Source organism: Solanum tuberosum, unplaced genomic scaffold, assembly GCF_000226075.1.
Source record: "Solanum tuberosum cultivar DM 1-3 516 R44 unplaced genomic scaffold, SolTub_3.0 scf00201, whole genome shotgun sequence".
NCBI lineage: Eukaryota > Viridiplantae > Streptophyta > Magnoliopsida > Solanales > Solanaceae > Solanum > Solanum tuberosum.
Window position 1 is genome coordinate 46,947 of NW_006239126.1, and position 7,907 is coordinate 54,853.

General features: G+C 29.9%; 1 long non-coding RNA gene across 1 annotated transcript; it reads right to left on the reverse strand.

Moving 5' to 3' along the window:
* Nucleotides 1-6,739: 6,739 nt before the first annotated feature.
* LOC102585740 (uncharacterized) lies at nucleotides 6,740-7,385 on the reverse strand. The gene is made up of 3 exons (XR_367916.2): nucleotides 7,270-7,385; nucleotides 6,934-6,986; nucleotides 6,740-6,853 (listed from the first exon to the last, which is right to left on the reverse strand). It is a non-coding gene; the product is annotated as an uncharacterized lncRNA (long non-coding RNA).
* Nucleotides 7,386-7,907: the final 522 nt, after the last annotated feature.

The window sequence follows — 7,907 nt, forward strand, 5'->3', positions numbered from 1 at the left end:
TTTTTGATTTGGTTTGGTTTGGTTTTGGAAATTTAAAAATCAATTTAAATTGGTTTGATTTTGGTTTTAACTAATAACCGATCCAAACCGAACCATAAACACCCTTAGTATTATGTGAATACCCTTAGATTTATGATATTGGAAAGAAATTGGGACTTAACCCTAGGCTTGAAACTTATATAATTTGTTATCTTTTTCTATTTTATCATTGTAAATAATATAAATTGAGATTTTTAAAAATAATTTTGAAAAGAACTTAGGAGATTAGGGTACAAATCATCCAAAATAATAGGATAAGGTGTAAGTCACAAAAGAGCACATACATTAGGGATGCAAATCGTAAATTACTCTATTTTAAGATGGCAAGATTCAAAAACCTTATTTATTTGCTTAAGCTTTGTGCCAAATCAAAAAAAGACAAATAAATTAAAATAAAGGAAGTATGTCAGACCACATAATTAAGAGTTTTAAGTTGCGGATATCAATTTTTTTAAGGAAAAAAAAACACAAAAGAATGATATTTACACAGATTAAACTATCTTATACATTATGAATTATAAATAAAACGACGACTAACCGTAACATCTTAATTGACAAGTGCGTCTTGGATTTTAAAATAATAAAATCTTCAAAGAACCACCAAAGGACAAACAAATATCTTTTACATGCACTTTTATCAATTAATCAATGTTAATTAATAATTAATACACATATTTGATTAGTAATACTTGTTAAATTATTAATTTTGTTGGAGTCTACTTCTTTCACTTGTCTATTTTTAATTTTCTTTGTTAAGATATCCATATGCTCTCCAATGGCTTGTATTCCTTTGATTTATGAAGATTTAATCATTCTATTTAAAGTTAGATATTATTTTTATAGATGATCTGTATAGCTATGCAATTTAAACATGCAAAAAAATAATAATAGAAATAATGTTGAAAGATAATAGAAGAATGAGACATCATTCGTCGTGTGATAATACAAAGAAACTTGATGATGATAGTATTCATTTGAAATAGTTATCTCATATCTAAGTTATTTTACTATTATCAATTTAACATTAGCTAATTATAAATTGGAAAATCAAACAAATCAATGGTTTTTATGTCGTTTGTTTTTTTTTAAAAAAAAATAACCAACTAATTGATTTGATTTTGATTCTCATAAAAAGTCTATCCAAATAGAATCATAAACACCCCAATGATTGATTGTAAACTAAATTATTACTCCCTCCACTTCATATTAATTGAATTGTTGAAACATTTTTCATCTTTCAAATTAACTTAATTGTTCAATTTTCAAGACTAATTTTTAGATGTTCTACCAATTTTACCCTTCATTAGTTAGTATTGAAATTAGTTACTATTAATCACAAATTTGACAATAATTAATAAGGGTAAAAATAGAAAATTATGTCTAATTTAAGTCTTAATCTTCTTTTCTTAGGGCGTGAAACACCTCAACAATTTAATTAATTTGAAACGAAGGGAGTATTATATATTAATTTAAAATTATTATAATATTTTAGAAACTCCAAATCCTAAATTTATCTTCATTGAATTATCAAATTATAAATGATTGTATAATTGTGTTTTGTATAGGTAGTAGAGTAAATAACAAATAAATTTAATGGTATTTTAGCACGTGGAGTCTCTTTGGAATATGTTGCCAAAGACGCGTTACTCCATTTGTTAGTTGCTAATAAGGGAGCCAAAAGGGTCAATAGAGTTTTTTTTATCTTTATTATCTCCTGTTTATTTTTACTTGTCGAAGAAACAATAAATAAATAGTTTCTGTTGGATTAAGCTTTAAATGTGATGTTATAAGAGTTAAGTTTAGTTAATTGATAATTTATTCGTTTATCACAATTATGTTGATTAATAATCTTACGAAGTAACATGAAAATTTATTTTTGAGGGAAACAAAATAAAAGAATGATAATTACACTGATTAAACTATCTTACGTATGAATTAAATAAGACGATGACTTGGATTTTAAAACAATAAAACTTTCAAAAAACCACTAAAGGGAAACCATATACACATATATCTTTTACATGCACTTTTATCAATTAACCAATGTTTAATTAATACACATATTTGATTAGTAGTACTTGTTAAATTTTCAATTTTCAGAAGTATGATGTATTTTTGGCCGTGTTTCTTGACAATCAACAGGTTAACAATATCAACCAAAGATAAGAGTTTGCACTAATCATAGAAATTTTCTTTTTAAAATGACCTTGGTCATTATAGGTATTATATATAGTTAGATGTATTCAATGTTTGGTGAAAAATAAAACTAAAACACAAATCAAATCAAGCTGACTTAAAAAAAGAACATTTGATTTTGTTTGGTTTTGAATTTTTAAAATCGACATTATTTGCTTTGATTTTTACAGTAAAAAAAACTGATAACTTGATTTGATTTTGAATTGAATTGGACAGTTTTTTAGTTAACAACTTAGCATAAAGACTCATAAATTAGAGTGGAAAAACATATTTTTTGCTATCATAATTTACATGAAAGTGTTTGATTGGACATAAAATTTAAGAGAAAAATAAATAAAATTTAAAATTTATAATCTAAAATAAACTAGAGCTATAGAAAGTTTGATGGTTATAATATATTAATGAAGTATTTTGTGTGATAAAAGTTCAGTTAAAAGACTTACTACTAATATTAATTGCTAGTATACTTGTAAGAAAGACCTAATCCTTTTTTTTTTTTTTTTTTAGATTTCATGAGAGTGTGAATGGATAAAAGGTTAAAAGGATCAATGAGTTCAGTTTGTACATATAAATTATAATGGTAGATACTTTTAAAAATTTATTTTGGACGAGGAAAGTGGATATTGGATAGGGAAAGGGAGAATAAATTGGAAACAAAGATTTATTTAAAAGGTTGAATTTTTAGCATCTGGCATGGAACAAACTTTTTGCTAGTCTCTTTCAATCTATCTTATTTGTCGTGCTTATTAAAATTAACGAAAAAGACCTAAAATACTTCTCAACTATGTAAAATGGTACAAAATTATGCTTTCAGACTTAAAATGCCTTCGATATCAATCTTTTGGCTCTATTTTGTCCTCATAGTAAATCATAATCTCAATTAACAAAAGATCAAATCCAGGCTTCCATCCGAAAGCCCCACCCGTAAAAATCCCCAAATATTTTAATCAAACCTTTCATCCCCAAATCCATTGATAATGTTGAATTGCGCTTCACACCCGGAGATTAACCAGTTGAATTGCTTCGATATAAAGTTCTTGCATACTAGCTCCAACACCTACTACTTCTTTTGAATCTCCAAAACAACTTGGAATTGGTTGATGTCGAGGGCATTTTAGGTCCGAAAGATAGAAGAAGGATAATTTAGTATCAATTCATATAGTTGAAGAGAATTTTAGGCCATTTACCGTAAAATTAATTTTTACTACTCATTATATGATTAAGATAGAAATAATCATTAGTTCCACCTTTATCCTTGCTCAATAAATATGACAAAAGTTGATTAATGTGGTGAAAAAGAAATTGTTATTAAATTGAGATATAAAAAAGAAGAAGATAATTTATGCAAATTACTTTTTAACTTAATAATTTTTTGAAGAATTTGCAAAAGAAAAACATGATAAGTAAAATAAATCGGAGGGATTAATTTTATTGCACTTTGGAGGATACTTTCCACATGCACTATTCTTGGCGAAAATGTTTTTTCACGAATGAACTCAAATTTGTTAGGGAAAATATACTATTTTCCTTCTAATCATCTTGTTTTTAGAACTTTCGGGATTTCCTTTAAATTTTGATTCGTCTATATTATCACTCATTCATTTTTACTTGTCAAAAAAGCAATAAATTAATTTATGTTGATTACCTAAGCAGAAGTTTATAGGTTAGCCCCAATCATGTGAATAATTTGACACTTGACGAGAGAAACAAAGAATACCATATTGAGTTCATATGAAGAATAATTACGAGGCCCGAGTAAGAATGTTGCCTATGCTCTATAGGTATCGTAAATTTGGCACAAATATTATATTTTTGTTCATAAGTAGAAAAATTGATCAAGGACATAATAAATTATATTTTTAAAAATTTAGAATTCATAAATTCAAAATTCAAGTTCACTCGAGGTCCGAAGACATGCAGGATGTCCATCTAACTTAATATTACAACAATAACAACTGAAATCTTGAAGCAACATGCATGAGAAATAAACATAGTACGAAGTCAGAGAATCTCTCATTCACTGTATATTTCTTGCAAAATTAGACAGTAAGAGTAAACCTCTGTTCCAAATTGGTTCACCACTCATCCTCCTTCTCTGCAAATAAGATTCTTCTTCGAATTTTTGTTTAATTTTCTCGAAAATCCAAAGTAGCATTTCGCCTCCTGAAAGCAGAAAACAGAGGAAATACAAAACAGGGGAAACAGAGTCCGGGAAGAGAACAGAGGCAGTGGAAGCCAAAGATAGAGAACTAAAGAAAATCATAACATGGTGTACGAGGTCGGAGAATTTCCTGTACATATAATGACGAGAAAATTTCTGCTTAATAGCGTATATCAAACAGTATACGAGCAAAGAAGTGACAGAAAGTCTCATGGTTTTGGGATGAGTCGAAAAAGGATCAGTGTTGTTATTGCCTTGATATTTTAGCTGTAGAAAATTGAGGAGAATAGTGAAGAAGAATCCAAAAAATGTGAGGGAACAAGTTGTGGTGCTCTGTTCCTGGTACATATAGAAAATGTAGGATTGTGTAGCCATGAAAGTGGAATATGCTTGGAGCAAAAATAGGCCAATTCTTGAATTATTAGCCATTGAAAAAATTGAAGTTAAGAGACAAGATAGAAGAAATAAAAGGGAGTAGATAGAATTAGCTGTTGATTTAATGTGTGTATATATAGAGTCTAGAGAAGCACCTTGTGAAAATTGTGTGCCATTATAAGGTTATATTGGAAAAGAGTGGAAAGGGCTGATTGGGGGCTATTTTGTGGGTCAGAAGGTTCAAAAAGAATGAAATTGTCAAAACACTACCCAACATTAGTGCATTCATCAATTTCTACGAAATTTCATGTATACTACACAATTGAAAATTTGTAGCCAGTATTAGAAGGGGTTGAGCATTCTGTATTCAGTTCGATATGTCCAAAGTTTAATTTTGCTAATTTAGTAATTGATAATTGAAAGTAGATATCAAATATTGAATTTTTAAAATTTGGTATAGTAAATCAAACTTCGATGTAATAATTGTGTATCGAAGAAAAAGATATTCCAACCGTCAACATTTTACATGTTAACTTTTAGAAATGTCACTCTCAACTCTCGAGCCCTAACTAACATTATGAATTTGTGGTATAGGTCTATAAGACATAACAGTCATATAAATTAATATGGATGGGATACTAATAAACTAATATTGTCATATAAATTAATATGGATGGAATACAAATAAACTACTATTGGGCAGTATACGTTTAGTTAAAAGTCTTGTTACTTGGAGCACTACCACCATTTAGGTCTTATTCAACATGAATCTGAATTAGTCTGATTTCAATATTGGTATTGAACATCTGGGGAGGAAAAAAATAAGACTTACTACTACTATTAATGTAGTAGTACTTTTGAAAGGGTCTTGATCCTCCTCCTTTTTTTATTCTTTTTTTCTTTTTTTTAGATTTCATGAGAGGATATAAAGGTTATAAAGGCTAAAAGGATCATTAAGTTCAGTTTGTACAGCAAATGCTGTCAACTACTATACATAATCACAAAGCTTGAGCCTTATTATTATTATTTTTTTAATTTTGAATGTGGATAGAGGAAAAAAATGAAATTGGGAAGAAATAATTCTGTTTAAAAAATTAAATAAAGAAAGTTTTGCCATTTCAAACGTTGAATTTCTTGGTTGTGCAAGTTTCTCAATTTGTAGTAAATTTCTCTAGTTTATTCCATAACTGACCTTGTCATATGTATTACAATTATTATCACTTAGCCAAAAGTTGTTATCTTTTGATTTGTGATTCCATGTCAATATGATATTGAACCTTTTCTTGGTTTTTTTTTATAATTATTTCTCCAAGCATGTTTCTGTTATTGGTAAAATATTTTTTTCATGACTGAACACAAACTTACTGGGAAAAGATATGATTTATCCTTCTAAGTACCTAGGTTGAACTCCCTCTGTTTCAATTTAATAATCCTATTTCCTCTTTTAATTTAATCCGTTTTAAAAGAAGGAACCTCTTAAAAGAATGTCTCTTTTCATTTTTGATAAATTTTTAATTCAAACTTTTCGCTATTTTCTTTTAACAGTTTTAACTCTCCACGTTACCACATTAGACTTATTATATAGGGCTACTTCGTGTTGTCATTCAGCTTAACTGATACAACAACAATAACATATCCAGTGAAATCCCACTAAGTGGGGTATGGGGAGGCTAGAGTGCTCGGAAACTTCACCCAAATAAAAGAATAAAAAACAATGAAAAACACATAATAGTTGGTACAAAAAGCAGTGTAGAAGTAGAACCTACCAGAAAGAAAAATTATACATCACATTGCATAGTAAGTAAACTCATTATATGCCTCACAATAACGATATTCAGAAGGCCTTGTGCTCAATGGGCAAATCTTTCACATAAAATGTTACAAATGTTGCAGAACATATGTCAAGACAGAAAAAACTATAAGAAAAAAAAATCCCAAGTTGACAATAGCTTTGATTTGTGCTCTCTTCTATAGCAATGTGGCCACGTTTTGGGGATCGTTCACTAAAAAGGGTTTCAATCGAGGGTCTGTTAGCTGGGGAAGACCAGCTCTTGCTCCCAATGCCCTACACCCGATAGCTGCCTGCAATGAACCCACAATGCACAAGTTAGCTTCTTTTACATTTACAATTTACATAAGACACAAAGCTAAAGTCTACTAACCACTTGAGAAGCAAATGGCAACATTCTTTCTGGTGGCATATTGGCACAGAGAGCTGCAGATTGCAAGTGGGAAATCCATGAGAAATGAAACATTACAAACCCTTATCAAGCGTGAAGGGAACAATGCCATATATTTAAACTTGCATGGATATAAACACACGTAAGACTAAAGAAAAAAACAATAACATCCAGAAAGGAAGTAAGAAAATGGATTGAGGTTTATAGAATCTCTCGATCCAATTGTCACAGGTAGAGGGAAAAAGGGTGATGCAGGAATATAACACATTTAAAGGAAGAACATTAGGTATAAAGACTGCAGAGTGTAATTTTGCTTACCATACAGAACTGCTCCAATAAATGCATCACCTGCACCAGTTGTATCGACTAATTCTGATAGCGGTATCTTTTCAGCTGTTCCAAGAAGCAGCTTCCCACTCACTGTGCCAATGCCTTTTGCAATATCCTAGAAGAAGACGTGTACTTTAGTTTATTCAGCTTCATAAGAAGTGTTGGGGAGAAAAAAAAAATCATAAGCAGCACCAAGAAGTCTCCAATTAAAAGAATTAAGAGGGTGATGAGTAATGGTACGACTGCAAGAGAACATGTGGAGGCAATTCATATTTGTAAAGATGAATGTCATGACGTACTAGAAAAAGGGTACTAGCCAGGAAGAAACCATACATGACTCCCACTCCACAGTAGATATTCACTTTACAGTGGTGGACTAGAACAAAATGAATTGTGTGCACAGATTTTTATTAGTTCATGAGCACTGTGGCCATGCTTCAGTCGTTTATTGAATCATAAATCTTCTAATTGGTGAATTACCGAAGAAATAGATGTTGCACTAGTTGCGTCAGTATCAATACTCTGCTTCATTTTCTGGAACAACTCATCGACATCAATTTCTTCAGACTGGACATCCTCTGCAAATCAACCCAATAGTGAAAAGTAAATACGTACACCTCTTGTTC